Source organism: Pteropus vampyrus, unplaced genomic scaffold, assembly GCF_000151845.1.
Source record: "Pteropus vampyrus isolate Shadow unplaced genomic scaffold, Pvam_2.0 Scaffold148, whole genome shotgun sequence".
NCBI lineage: Eukaryota > Metazoa > Chordata > Mammalia > Chiroptera > Pteropodidae > Pteropus > Pteropus vampyrus.
Window position 1 is genome coordinate 1,909,402 of NW_011888929.1, and position 15,143 is coordinate 1,924,544.

The 15,143-nt window shown below is 33.4% G+C and overlaps 1 protein-coding gene and 1 long non-coding RNA gene across 2 annotated transcripts in view; one reads left to right on the forward strand and one right to left on the reverse strand.

Annotated features, from left to right (window-relative positions):
- LOC105298269 overlaps positions 1-4,807 on the reverse strand; it is a 6,971-nt gene extending 2,164 nt beyond the window's left edge. Inside the window, exons 1-2 of the long non-coding RNA XR_896423.2 lie at positions 4,671-4,807; positions 4,588-4,590 (exon numbers count right to left, since the gene is read on the reverse strand). This is a non-coding gene — a long non-coding RNA (uncharacterized LOC105298269). The remainder of the gene's footprint in view (positions 1-4,587; positions 4,591-4,670) is intronic.
- CNTN5 (contactin 5) overlaps positions 1-15,143 on the forward strand; it is a 508,562-nt gene that overhangs the window by 160,216 nt on the left and 333,203 nt on the right. The window lies entirely within an intron of this gene.

A 15,143-nucleotide genomic window follows, 5' to 3' on the forward strand; every position in this document is an offset into this window, starting at 1 on the left:
TCTTATTTCCTGACAGTCTGTTTATCACAAAGTACGACAATTGAAATGGCCTTGAGTATTCTTAATTTTTCCATTTTCTCTTCTAAGTTTTGCTCCTTGGGTATTGACTATCCTACCCTAAACCCAGGAGACATTTTTCTCTCCAAATCTTTGTCCAGAATTTTCAATTTATGGAGAGTTTCAAGAGAACTTGGAAAGCTTGTGACAAGAAAACTCCCACTCAAGTATATTTATCTATGTAAAAGAAGCCGTATAATATTAAGGCTTTATGTCAAACTGCAGGAATATAGAAACTTATTGGGCTTTTATTAATCTTTTATATATTTTGCATGTGTCTTTTTGGAAAACTTATCATCTTGATATGATACAAATTAAATAAAAACATCAAGAAATCATTGAATGATTTCTGAATAAAATAAATCCTTTGTTTGCTCAAATGTCCTTGACAATCAGTCATCCCGTGCAATTCAATTTCTACTAAAGCAGACTTATAAAAATAATTTGAACTTCTATCTATGGTGATAAGAATTATTATAAAAAAATGTGCACCATTTCATTAATTCTCTTAATATGTCTTAGAAACTTTGAAGAATTATTTAATGAGTACTTACACAAAATAAAATAGATTTGTTAAATATTTATCTAATTTAGGTTTTTTCCCTAGGTTCCTACACGAAAGCTTGTTACTATAATTCAGGAAATAGAATCCCAAAGGATGTAAACTTTTCATAACTGGCATTGTAACAGTGAATATATCATTCTTTTTTTTTTTTAATATAAGAATAGAACTTGAACTTTGAGTTGTTTTTAATAAGATTGTAAAATGTATGTTTTGTTATTTTAGTCTGACTTCCTTCTGTATTGTCAGACTAATCTACATTGTCTTCATTTCTGTACTTCCTCTTTTCATTTAATAATTTACAATCCAGATTGAGACTCACCACCAACTTAACATGTTTTCTCAAAATTAGTCAAGCATCTGTTATCAAATATATTGGTGTTTTCTCAGCCTTGGTCATTCTTGACTTCCTTGCAATCTGTGTTTCAACTTGGAAATATTTTATTCTCTTGACTTATCTGGCAGTAGGCTCTCCCAAAGAGTTTCATCTATGCCTTTCACGGTCTCTTCTCATGTACCCATAAGTCAATCATTGTTTAGCTATCAGTTTTGTTTTGTTTTTTTAAACTATCTCTTACATATTATTTTTTTTAATTAAGTTTATTGGGGGTAACATTGGTTAATACAATTATATAATTTTCAGTTATACATTATAATTAAACATCTATATATTGTGTGTTTATACCCAAAGTCCAGTTTCTTTCAGCTACCATATATTTGATCCCCTTTACCCACTTCGCCCTCCCCCTCCCCCTATATTTGACCCCCTTTATCCTGACTACCTTCCCCCTCCTCCCATATCCCCTACCCTCTGGTAACCACTAGTCCATTGTCCATGTCCATGAGTCTCTATTTCTTTGTCCTGTTCATTTGGTGCTTCTAGGTTTATATCCCACATATAACTGATATCATGTGATTTTCAACTTTTTCAGTCTTGCTAATTTCATTTAGCATGATTATCTCAAGGTCTACCCATGTTGTTGCAAATGGCAGTATTTCATCTCTTCTGGCTGAGTAAAATTCCATTGTTTATATGTACCACAGCTTCTTTAGCCAGTCATCTATCATAGGACACTTTGGTTGCTTCCATGTCCTGGCCACCGTGAATAGTGCTATGAACATCGGTGTTCAAATATCTTTTCGGATATGGGTTTTCAAGTCTTTGGGGTAGATACCCAGTAGAGGGATTGCTGCATCATATGGTAGATTAATTCTTAATTTTTTGAGGAATGTCCATACTTTTTTCTTAGTGGCCGTACCAATTTGCAGACCCACCAGCAGTGTATGAGGGTTCCTTTTTCTCTGCATCCTCTCCAACATTTGTTATTAGTTGTCCTGTTAATTATAGCCATAACAGGTGTGAGATGGTATCTCATTATGTTTTTGATTTGCATTTCTCTAATAGCTAGCGATGTTGAGCATCTTTTCAAATATTTGTTGGCCATTTGTATGTCTTCTAGAGAGAAGTGTCTGTTCAGGTCCTCTGCTCATTTTTTGATTAGATTGTTTTTGTTGTTGTTATTGAGTCATACGAGTTTTGTATATTTTGGATAGTAAGCCTTTATCAGAGGGATTGTTTGCAATATATTTTCCCATTTGGATGGTTGTCTCTTTACCTTGTTGATGGTTTCTTTTGCTAAGCAGAAGCTTTTTAGTTTGATGTAATCCCATTCCTTTAATTTTGCTTTTACTTCCCTTGCTTTTGAGGTCAAATTCATAAAATCTTTAAGTCCAAGGTCCTTAAGTTTTGTTCCTATGATTTCTTCTATGCATTTTATTGTTTCAGGTCTTATATTCAGGTCCTGAATTCATTCTGAGTTAATTTTGGTGTGTGATGATAGACAACAGTCTTTCATTCTTTTGCAGGTGGCTTTCCAGTTTTCCCAGCGCCATTTATTGAAGAGGCTTTCCTTTTACCCACTGCATGTTTTTGATGTTTTTGTCAAAAATTATTTGTTTTTGATTCACTCTGCAACTCTGTGCCTTTTTATTGGTGAGTTCAGTCCATTTACATTCAGGGTGATTATTGAAATATGAGGTCTTCTTATAGCTATTTTATCTTTTGCTTTCTGGTAGCATGGTGTTTCCACTGCTTCCTTGTCCTTGTGTTTCTGTTTTCTTTATTTTGGTTGGCTTTGTGGGTTTTCCCTCTGGTTCTTCTTGTTTTATGTTATATACTTCACTTCTGAATCTTTGGTGTGTGATTGCCATTACAAATATGAAAAGGATAGTTATATATATACAGTTGTCCATTTTCTTCTGCGCGTGCCTTATCTCCTTTCCCTTTACGAATTTGGTTCTTTGAATCTTCCCCTTTTCAGTCATTGTTACCTCAATTTGTCCCTATGTATGCTGAACCTCCATTACTATCTTGCTGTAGCAATTCTCTTTTTATTATTTAAGCTCATAATGCCCTCTTATCAGTAAGGATTGCACTCCTCTGCTACTATTTGCCTGATAGTCACTTTACTCCTGATTATGTTGGTTTTATTTATTTATTTATTTTGTCATTTTGTTTTAAGTGATCTGATTCCTTTCAGTATTTTCTGTAGTGCAGGCTTCATAGTGGAGAATTCCTTTAATTTTTGTATGTTCGGAAAGATCTTAATTTCTCGTTCACGCATAAAGAAGAGCTTAGCTGGATGCATTATTCTTGGCTGGTAGTACCTTTCACTTAATAGTTTAAATATTTGATTCCTTTCTGGCTCATAAGGTTTGTACTGAGAAGTCCAAAGATAATCTAATGAGTTTTCCTTTATAAGTTACCATTTTCTTTTCCCTTTCTGCCCTGAGAATTCTGTATTTTTCGATGAGTTCAGATAACTTTTATACAATGTGTCTTGGTGAAGGCCTTTTTGGGTTGAGATAATTAGGTGTTCTGTTGACTTCTTGAATTCCAAGCTCCAGCTCATTCCTTAGATTTTGGAAATTCTTGTCAACTATTTGTCTGAAAATGCTTTCTAGTCCTTGCTCCTTTTCCTCGCCTTCAATAATGCCCATTATTCTTATGTTTCCTCTCCTGATGGTATCAGCTAGTTCTTGTATTTCTCTTTCATTATTTTTTATTCTTTGGTTTCTCTTCTTCCTTCTGATTTATTTCTAGATTACTGTCTTCAGTATCACTGATCTTTTCCTCCATTTGGTCGACTCTATTTCCCAAGCTTGCTATTTCAGTTTTCAACTCTTGCAGTGTGTTTCTCCAGAAGATTTATTCTGTTCTTTTTGAGGGTTTCAATCTTTTTGCTCTGCTCATCTAGTTGTTTTTCAATTACTGAAATTGTTGTTATGACTCATTTCAGAACTCACTGAATTTTTTCAGCAGTACCATCCTGAATCTCTGTCACTTAAGTCACATATTTTTATGCCTGTAAGCTTATTTTCTGGAGATTTTTCTCTTTCTTTCTGAGATGTCTTGTCATCTTGTTGTTCATGGTGTTTAATGTACTATTTTTCAACCTGGGCATTAATGGAAGTGTATTCTGCTGTTTTTCCAGAAAGAAGATTTATTATATAAAGGTCTTTCTTTAGCCTGCTGCAAAGAAGGCGCTTTTCTTTTGGTTTCCAGTAGGTGGTGTCTAAGCCTCTTGGATCATTGCTTTATATAAAACCTAGATAATGCCTTTTTTATTTTCTTGTAGATATTTAATCATGATCGCTACCTTCAGTTTCAGTCCCTGTCAGTGTCAGCGACAGCCTTGGTAGCATTTGCTCAGATTCCCCTGGGGCTCCGTAGTGTTCAGCCTCAGAGGGTATGGGGAGAGGGACCCTCTGAGTTGGGAGTTGGGGGCTGCAGATCAGCCTTAGTTTTGCAGCCCGGGCCGGTAAAAATCAACTGTTGTTCCTCTGCGGTCCCATCCTGCTTCTGTGTCTTCTTTCCTGATGACTGGGCCCTGCCACCGGCCACGGCAATCTCACAGCAGAGTCCCAGGCAGGGCTGTTCAGGGAAGTCGCTGCATCTTCACCCACACTTCCTCTTGCAGGGAGCTCCAGAGGCTGCGAGAAGCAGCATCTTTATTTCTCCCAGTCCACCGCCCGACATCCGGGCTCTGACCTGTTGTAGCTCTTATGCGCATATCTCACGCTCAGACGTGCTGGTGTGCTGTTTGGGTGTTTTTTATTGAGTTTTAGATGTTCAGCTTCTTCTTGTTTCAAGGGGAGAGATCTGGGGACATCTCTCACTCTGCCATGTTTCCCAGAATCCTCTAGTTACCATTCTTGAAGTGCCCATTCACCCATTTGTCTAGCTCGTTTATACTTGGCATTGTTCCAGAAAAGATTTAAGGACGCTTATCCTTCTCAATGCAGGTGTTTCTCCAGTTTCTACTCCTAAACCCTGTCTATATTTCTAAATATTTTTCTTCAGTTAGCACTTCTGTTTCTGTTTCCAATTTATAATCTTCCCAGAAATTAACTTTTCCAGCTGATGTCTATATTATTAGTGAGAACTCCTTTCTCTAAACATCTAACATACATATTTCTGGGTCAATTAGAATCCTAATCTCATGACCACATAATTATCCACAGGTTTGGCAAGCCCTGCAAATTCTATATCTGCAATGTCATTTTCATTCATCCTTTTGTTTCCACTTCTAACTACAATACTCTTAGCCCTTTGTTCAGATCAGTAGTTTTCAACTGCTTTTTACTACATCTTGAAACTCACTTCAAGAACATTGCCACATTCTAGTTTGTAAAAAGAGGTTGTAAGTACAATGCCAGTGAACTAGCTGTAACACCAATCAAGAAAGCTTACAGAGAGCAAATTCATGAGAGTGGTGTCATTACAGAGATTTAAACTAGAATCTATTTTGATTAATTTTGTTTAAAGTAAATTAGTAACAAATTTGGGTATAGATTTACCACCCACTTATCCTTGGATAAGAGACAACCTGTCTGCTTCAATTTATTGATCTGGACATGGCACTAGCATGGATGCTTGTCTCATAGAGTTATTATGAGGATTAAATGCATTAATACATGCAAAGTAATTAGAACAATGCCTGTTATATAGTAAGCTTTAGTAAAGGTTAGCTATTAACACAGTATTTATGATACAATTCCCACTGCATTTTACGAGTATGTGGCTCCTTGCAGTTAGGAACTACTTTCCCAGACTGCTTCTGTTACTGTAGTATTTGTTGTTGCTTTTATTTCCTGTGTAAATTCAAACTCCTCTGTCTTGATTTGAGGTTTTAGTAGAGAATGGAGGACAGGTCTTAGCATTGGAAGTAGTTTTATATTTTATTACTTGTCTTCAATCACTCTTCATTCAAAATATACTTGAGAATTTTCCAACTGTATTCCTTTTTAGTCCTGTTCTCTCTTCTTGAGATGTCCTCTTAACTCCTTGCTCTGCCTTCAAGTATTGGAATGACTTGCCTAAGATGATACAGCTAGTTACAATAAACAAGAATAAATTACCATATAATAAATGTAATTTGAATTTTATTATAAAAGCATTTTCTTATGTTTGTTCATATTGAAATTCATCTGCCACTTTTATGATACCTATCCACACAACCTTATGATATCTTTATGGAAATTATATTTTTCAGCTTGATATTTTACTACCCAGGAGAGCTCAGTTTCACCTGAAAGTTTGGAGATTTTATTGTTCCCATTTTAAGATACTTCCCATATTAAGATACTTGCCAAAATAACCAACAAATGCTATTCCAAACTCAGCCCCTGTATATTATTCCATTTTGCCAACATGAAGCTTCCCATACCTAAGGCATTTTACTGGCCATGACAAAACATTATTCCTCCAAATTACTTCAATTCACTGTTTCTTTGCCCCTTTGTTTGTTTGATTTAGAATAATATTTAATAATAAAATTTCTCAAAAGCTTTTGAAAATCTATAAAATAACATGTGATAAGCCAACATTTAATAATGTAATCCTCAAATATTTGCATGAGAATAATCTAGGGTGCTTGTAAAAAAAAAAAATGGAAATATTGGGCCATACCCAAGATCTAACCAATCAGAATATTTGGACTGGTCCTAGGAATCAGCATTTTTAACTTCAAAAATGTTTAAGGTGAACAAATTATCAATAAGTATTTATTTTTAGAGACACGGGGAGTGTCTCAGCTCCTCTCTCTCCTCAGAGGATCCCACTTCCCAACTAGAAGTACTAAGAATAATTAAATATAGATGATCTCTCTCTCTCTAAGGGCAAAAGCACTTCCTCTCTCAGGTCCGGTGAGTCATCAAGCCCTCTTAGAACCACAGTAAGATAGCATGCAGACTATGCTGTGTCTTTAAGAATGTTCTCCGGCCTGTAAAGGCTGCATCCTTTAGGAAATTCAAAATAAATAAATAAATAAATAAAGTCCAAGACCCACTCTTTCCCTGAGAGGTCTCAGAGAAACTAGATCATCAAATGCACCACCTGAACTCCACTCGTGGGGCAAGTCTGTTCCTGCTATTCCTCAGAGAAGATTGGAAGAAAGGTAGTTTAAGATGTATGTACAAGATGGCCTCATGCTATAAATCTCAGGAACCTGCATTTTCCATAACATTTCCCAGACATTTCATGTAGTCAGTACAATTGGGAACCATTGCTTGCCAACATGTTTTTTCTAATGTTACATAACTCTTTATATTTTTAAAGCTCTTCTTTTTACCAGACAGAATTTTTAAACAAAAAGTGAATGAAAGACTATACAGAATTATGTTTTCAGCAAGAATCTTGCTAAAAAATCGGATTCCTGGGTCTTTCCCTTAGATATTCTGATTCAGTAAGCATGCAGTGGACACTAGAGACATTTATTTTTGATTACATCACTAGAAATTTTTGTGTTCAGTCAGTTTAGAGAGTGTCTGACATTTTATTTTATTTCAATAAGCAACTACAGCTATAGTAATTGTCAAATGATCACAGGATTTCTTTAGTTGGTCTATTGCCTCTGGAATATTTTTAAATGCATTTAATTTATAGTTTTGAATCACCTCTAAGGTAATTGTTGAAATTTAGATTAATATGCTATTTTTGGAGTATAGTTAAGCTGCCATAGGTGCCATAGCTCTTTTTACTTTATTTAGACAATCTATTATTAATAAAATGCCCATTTTTTTTTTATGGTTACCAGTTTTCCTTATCTTTCCTTGCACTGCTGTTTTTAATATGATATACCTGAGCATACAATGATGTATTTAAAAATAACCTTAAATCTCCCTATGAATTTTAAAAGACTCCCTTTTTCTTTTTTCATTTAATTCTCACATTTTTCTCGGTTAATTTGTCTATAATTGAATAACTCTATGGTGAATATTGTAAGGTTTGCCTTATTCTGAAAGGATATTAGATTTATATTCTTATTTATATCCTTTATTGAATTATATTCTTATTCTGTGATCACTTTTACTACACAGTGCTAAAAATCACATTCAGGTTACTGAAGATTATAAAATTATTTCTCTGAAAAATAATTTGTAATATTTAGAGAACTATTTCTTTCACAGTTGACCCCAATGAGATATTTTGCAAATTTATCATAAAATAACAAGGCTGATTTTTTAAAAACAATTGTACTGAATCTCATATATTCCAGTGAATGTTATGTTCTTCTCAAAGTAGGCATACTGGAAGGCAATTTACTTATACCAATATAATCTTGCCATTATTCAAAATATTTTAAAACTCAATGAGTCATCTTACTATTTTATAACCCCTGTCTTTCAGTGCTGTGGATGGGAGATAGCAACTGCATAGGTAGAAGGCTTTATATGATTCATGTTTTTTCCTATGCACCAGGAACTGTGTTGAAAGCATTTTGTACATTCTCTCATTTAGTCCTCATAGCCAAACAGCATTTTGAGCTTATCTTTCTTTTATAGTTACATAGTTTTATAGTTTTATATAGTTTATACAGTTATGTAGTTCTTTTATAATTATATAGTTTTCTCTTATAGCTTAATCTGCCATTAAGACAAGAAATGGGTCCTTTTACCTATGTTTATATGACTCTAAAGAGTACACCCCTAAATGTTATACTTTATTGGTCAGTTACCAGCTGATTAAGAGACTCATCCAAGGTCATAGTTGGTGAGAACTAGAGCTCTAATTTGCAGAGTGTGATTTTTCCTCTGTACCATTACGTTTTCCTTATGATATCAATGCCATATTGGGGTCTTGGATGTAAATATTACCTAAAATAAGTTTCAAAGAGTGTGTGAGAGATGATCCTCAATATAAATAGGATGCCTACTACAAAAATAATATTTACGTCACAATTTTAGTGAAAAAGATGTTATGAGGTTTTTCTTTTAAATTCATCAAGAAAGAGATAATCCATCAAATTTATAAAATTAGAGTGTAAGAAGTAACCCATATAAATGGAATTGGGGTTATGCTGATCTTTGGGAATGATAGAATTCATCTATAGAGAATGTAAGGTTACCTGCTACATAGCATATTAATTATTTGAAAAATATCTGTCCAGAGAATATATAGCTTATTTTTCTTAATAATTAGTAGTGTGTAGCATGCTTTTTTCCTTTAAAAGCAAGTTTTCTTCTAAAATGTCAGAATGCTAAATAATTTAATTATAAAGAAAAAGAAAATGAAGAATGTGTCAAACCCAGAATCCCAAAGAATCTCTCTCACACACACTGATTTAAAAATAAATTAAAGCCACATAAAGAAATACTTTGCTGTCATCCCGACATCATAATAATCAAATATATGTAGTACAGACCCTATAGATGACTAACTTAACTCACATGTATAAATAGCTACTCTACCAAGTTGGTAACTGTCACAGGCCCTTCTAATTTTGTCTTTGTTTATGCGAAAGACATATCCTCAAGGAACTTTTAAAGAATTTGAGGTTCAGAATTGAGTGAAAGCAGAAAACAAATTAAAAAAAACAAAACAAAAAACAGTCAGAACAATTTAGAGGCTCTGTCTTCAGAAACTGACTCTCAGGTGGATCTGGCCAAATGTAACAAGCCCACTGTCTGCAACCTCTCCCTTCTCTATGGACGATACTTACACCACTCAGGCTAAAACTCCATCAATTAAACAGTCACTTAGGTGAAGAAGCTTTATATTTTAAAAAATGAAATGCCACAGAGAAAATTAGAGATCGGTAATTTTTGCTTTAGTGTAAATTAGTTAAATCATATAATTTTTGCTTTTAAGATTTTACTGAGACAACTTTCCAAAGAGAAAGGTGTATGGGCTGTATGGAAAAAGAGTTAAATAGGATTGTGAAAGATAATAGGAGGGAATTTGTCATCATTTTTAAAACTTATATACGTGTGTGTGTGTGTGTGTGTGTGTGTGTGTGTGTGCGCGTGTGTGTGTGTCTCAGTGGTGTCAGGAGGCGAGCTTCTGAGGTAATTATTTTGAAATTCCAGTTCTGCCTCATTTTTAACGATGTGACCAATTCTTTCTAAACCTTGATTTCTTGATTCATATAATAGTGATTATATCTATCTTGAAATTTGAAATTGTTTTAAAGATTATATGTCAAGGATGTAAAGAGAACAGAGACTAACTTCACAAGGCCATCAGGAGCATTTATAGAGTGGAGTTGACATTTGACTGAGGTGTTGAAAAAGAAAAGCAGTTTGTCTATTGTCCCTATTCTAGGCTGGCATTATAGACAGAGGAAAAACACATTCGAAAGAACTAGGGAAGAAAAGTAAATAAAAAGAAGTGAAATAAGAAAAAACTTTAGCTTCCAAGTTTTTGTTTGTGACTTACTCTGCATCTATGAAGAAAGCATGAATAAGAAGAAAAGGTGATTTATTTTAGTCTCCCTTTTTAACTAATCAACAAGGATCCTTGCTTCTAAGACCCAAAACCTCAGATAGCTATGTTAGTAGTGAAGATCACTTGTTATGAACTAGATAGTATTTTGTGAGTTAAAAAGCAGCCAAACCATTTCTTACAATTTTTTATGGAAAAAAGTGCATTTGGCTCCAAAACATCGAATTACTGAAGAACACATGGCACACAGTCCATTCATTATTTATCATTGTGGAGAAGAGCACGACTCTGGAGTCAGACTTTCTGAATTCAAATTCTAGTGGTAGCATTTAATAGCCATGACTTTAGACAAGTTTTCATCTTTTCTGATTTAGTTTCCTCAAAAGTAAAATGGGAATAATTATTAGACCAATTCAAAGGGTTATGAGGGTTAGAGTTGACATATCTATAGGATTTAGACAGGTACCTGGTTTATAGTTAACCTCATTTAAGGAATGGGTACATTTTTTATACCCATTACTAAATATATTAACTATATTATCATTATACCTTGAACAATGATTAGCACATTACCTGAAATGTCATACTAGGCCTCTAATTATAATTTTAGGTTTTCATTTATTTCTACAAGATTAGAAATCTTATTAAAAAGATGGAAAAAATGAAAATGAGTAGATTATAACCTACAAAAGGATTCACAAATCCAGTTACCAAGTTATCAAGATTTTTTATAAAATAGAAGAAATTAGATCTTACAGATCATATTTGCATCTATCATTAAATTGTTTACTTCCTCAAATCTTGCTTTACTAAACCTATTTAAGCTTGTAAAACAAGCAGATTTGTCTAGCTAGGATAAGGTGATGTGTCACTTAAAAAAAAAAAAAAGATTTCCAAAGACATTAGTGTTAGAAATTTCACATTTGTGTAGCCAGTCTGTTTGCAATTAACACTATAGGTACAGTTCTGCTTCTGGTTCTCTTCTGAAAACATTTATTCCCATCCAAACACAACTAGGACAGTTTGCAAAGATGGACTCTCTTTCTGTTATGAATCCACTTCTGACTCATTCTCTTCTTTTTAAAAGGAAAGAAAAATATATCTTTTACAGTCTCTTAAATACCAATTTCTAGTTGCTATTGCTTTTAATATGAGTAGTTATATTTAATAATTATATAATCAAGTTGACCTTTGAACAACAATGTATTTTCTCTTTCTTATGGTTTGTTAATAACATTTTCTTTTATTTAGCTTTTTTTATTGAAAGAATACAGCATATAACACATATGAAATACAAAATGTGTTAATTCAGTTTATGTTATTGATAAGGCTTCTGGTAAACAGTAAGTTATTAGTTATGCTTAGGGGGAGTCAAAAGTTATATATATATTTCGACTGCATAGGAGGTGAGTGCCCCTAACCCCTGCATTGTTCGAGAGTGAACTGTATATTTATTTGGTGATCAAACACTTTTTGTCCTTTATTGTGGCTTCATACTGGATAATATATTCAACAAAGAAAGATAATAAATATACTTGTTAGTGTGGTCCTATTGTTGTGTCCTATTGCCAAGACATACAGATTCTTTTTGTGTAAAGATAAAAGCGAAAATTCCAATACATTGTGATTTATTCCTCATCATTAACAGGCTTAAGATAAGAATTTCCGTTTCATCAATGTTAAAGATTTTAAGATAAATCTCTGTAGTGACCAAAGAATAAATAATACTATAGTTTATTAATGGGTTAATCCAGTTTTAAAATATTTTATCTTTTTTTTTTTTTGTCACATACACATGTAAACAACTGTATAGAATCAAAAACTGGTAAATTCAATTTTTCTCTCCAAGTGATATTAAAGTCTGAAAATACCTATGAGGATTTAGGGAAAATTCTGAAAGCTATATGTTTTCTCAGTCCTGACTAATGATAAATTCTTGAATGAATAGGAAGATTAGTCATTATTCTATGCTGTATGTATAATTTGTGCTCAATAAGTAGCCCTTATCATTTGATTTGTAACAGACTAGGACTATCTATGTACATGAACCTGCCATGATTCAAGTCAGTATGAAGCTTAACTAAGTATAAGGCATTATTCTAGTCACCATTAAATTATCCACCTCACTAGGGAAACAACATATGGAAACACAGCATTAAATAAAATATGACTAAGATGAGAAATATAAATAGTAAATGCTATAAAAATTTATAAGTGGATTTACTGTAGTTATAGAAGGTATTCCAGAGGAAAAGAAACTTAATCCAGCCTTGTTAATGGAGAATATTTGAGTGAATACATAGGTTGATAAATTTAATATAACAAATGAAAGAGTGAGTGCCATTTCAAAGACAGTCTAACCACAGCAATGGGCTTATTATAGTCAAGTTGAAAAATTACCTTTGGAGTAGAGTTTTACAGCTTTCTGTGCTAAAATAAGGAGTTTAAATTGCATCAATAAGGCAATGGGGATTTACTGACTTCTTTTTCAAAAGTAAAATAAATGATGATAATGCTATTTTACAAAGATCAAGATGTAGTCATTGTACAGAATGTCTTGGATGGAAAAGATAACAGAATCAGGGACCAAGTGTGCCAGAGCTCAGGATCAATTTAGTGAAGGCTTGAATTAAAAGTACGTCTATGAAAATAACTAGGAAGAAACATGTACAAAAAATAGAAAGAATATTATGAAATGTCTTTGTTTGCTCCTGAAACACTCTTAAACTTCAAATGAGAAGCAAAGGAAATATTTATCAAAACCAATCCAAGATAGTAGATCATATTTTTAATAGAAAAAAGAAATCAAGTATTCAGTAGAAGAAACTTATGGACCATGGAATCCAGGCTAACCCCAAAAGTGGTATGTAGCCAGATAGAATTGAATAAATTTATGTTCAGGCACTGAAGGTACAAAGAAGAATAAATGTTATTTCCTCATTGCTAGAAACTGCAATGCAATGAAGAATATACACAAGTAAACATCATTAAAATGCAATGAGAGCAGTGAGATATGCACTAAAATAATGGTTTGAACTGTGAAAACAAAGACTAGTGTGAAATCAATTCACCTAAAAATGTAAAAATGGGGAGATGAAATTTAGGTATGATTTTGAAAGCTGACTGATAGTTTATAAATAAAAGAAAAAGTTAAAAGAATTACAGAGAGAGAGACAAAAGCATGTGGTTGTAAAATATCGTGTGGCTACAGTTTGTGACTTGCAAGGAGCACAGCTGCTAAATAGAAGACTAACCACAAAACTGTGAAGAGGTTTGAATGCAGTGCTAGGGAGTTCAGAATTTATTTTAAAAACTATTAAGTAAACAGAGTATTTTATGCAGGGAATTAGCATTAGTTTTTTTTGTTATCGTTGTTTGTTGTTCTTTGTTGTTTATTTGCTCGCTTGCTTTCAAGACAATAACTCTGGTAGTAATACAGAGTAATACAGACAGAACAACAGATTCAAATGTTGATCTCAAGTCCTGAATGGCTTTTTGGAAAGAAGAATAGATAGACATTTGCCACAGCTCTATTCTTCTATAGACTAATGAAAGCCAAATGAATATGAAAAGTCCAGGTTTCTTTTGGACATGCAAGTAGAGTGAGGAATTAAAACAGTTGTACAGAAAGATGTTTTTGCCTAGGACAATGTGAGAGTTCAAAGGACAAATTATAAAAACATCAAAGGAGAAAGACCAAAGGAGAATTAGGAGTAGGAGTGGGCTAGATGAGAGAGTTCAAATTTGATGATGATGGTTTTGACCAGTAAAATAATTGGAATAGCTATACATAAATAACTATAATACAAGGTAGAACATAATTAATATCATTAAAAGTGAAAACATCATGGTAATTCAAAAGTAGGAGATAAGATTTCCTGCTGAGGGAATTACAGAAGTTTTTTTGGTTTTTGTTTTTAATGGGACAGGGGTTGTTTTTTGTTTTTCCTCCTTCTCCTTTTTACCTGCAATATAATTTGAAGTGAAGTTTATTAATAAAATGAATTTTAGTGTGCATGGGATGAGATTAATGTATTTTTAGATAAAGACCAACAGCATGTGTGAAGGTTCACAATCAGTTAAGGATAAAGTGTATGTTGAAAATAGCAAGCATTACTGATACATAGAACATTGGATGCATAAAAGGAAAGAGTGAGTAGTAAAGTTGAAAAGATAACAAGACTAAAACATTGAAGTCTTTGAGTGGAAAACTAAGAAATGTAGACATAAATAAATAAAGAGGTTCATGACGTGCTTTTAACAGTTGCAGTAACTCTACTGCAGTAATCTCTCATTTCTCCGGTTTTGTCTTCCTAATTTAGAGAAGATGTTATCTGTCTTGATAACATGAATATTTAAATTGAAGATCATTCAACATCCTGACCTCTGTTTCTTGACCTTGCTTCCCATTAAATTGTACTCCCTCTCACTTTAGCCATTCATTATAAAGTCTATAGCCTGAATTTTGCCATTACCAATCATTCTGCCTTTATCAAAATCTCAATTTTAAATAAACAGCTCTCTGCCCACAGGCTCTTTTCTGTCCAAATAATTCTATTTAGCACTTTCCACTCAAACAATTCTTCAACCCCTCAGACTCTCCAATCTTTTGATCAACCACTATTTATTTCATTGTACATCACACTCTCATCTCTTCGAGTGCCTCTCTTTCTAGCAGAGGTTACGTAGTAACCCATTAGAAACACTTTTTTCTGTGTACAATCTCAGCTCTGTATCTCCCCAATCTCTACCATATTCTACTCACTTGGCAAATCTCTAAATCTCAATCTCAGCCTTTGT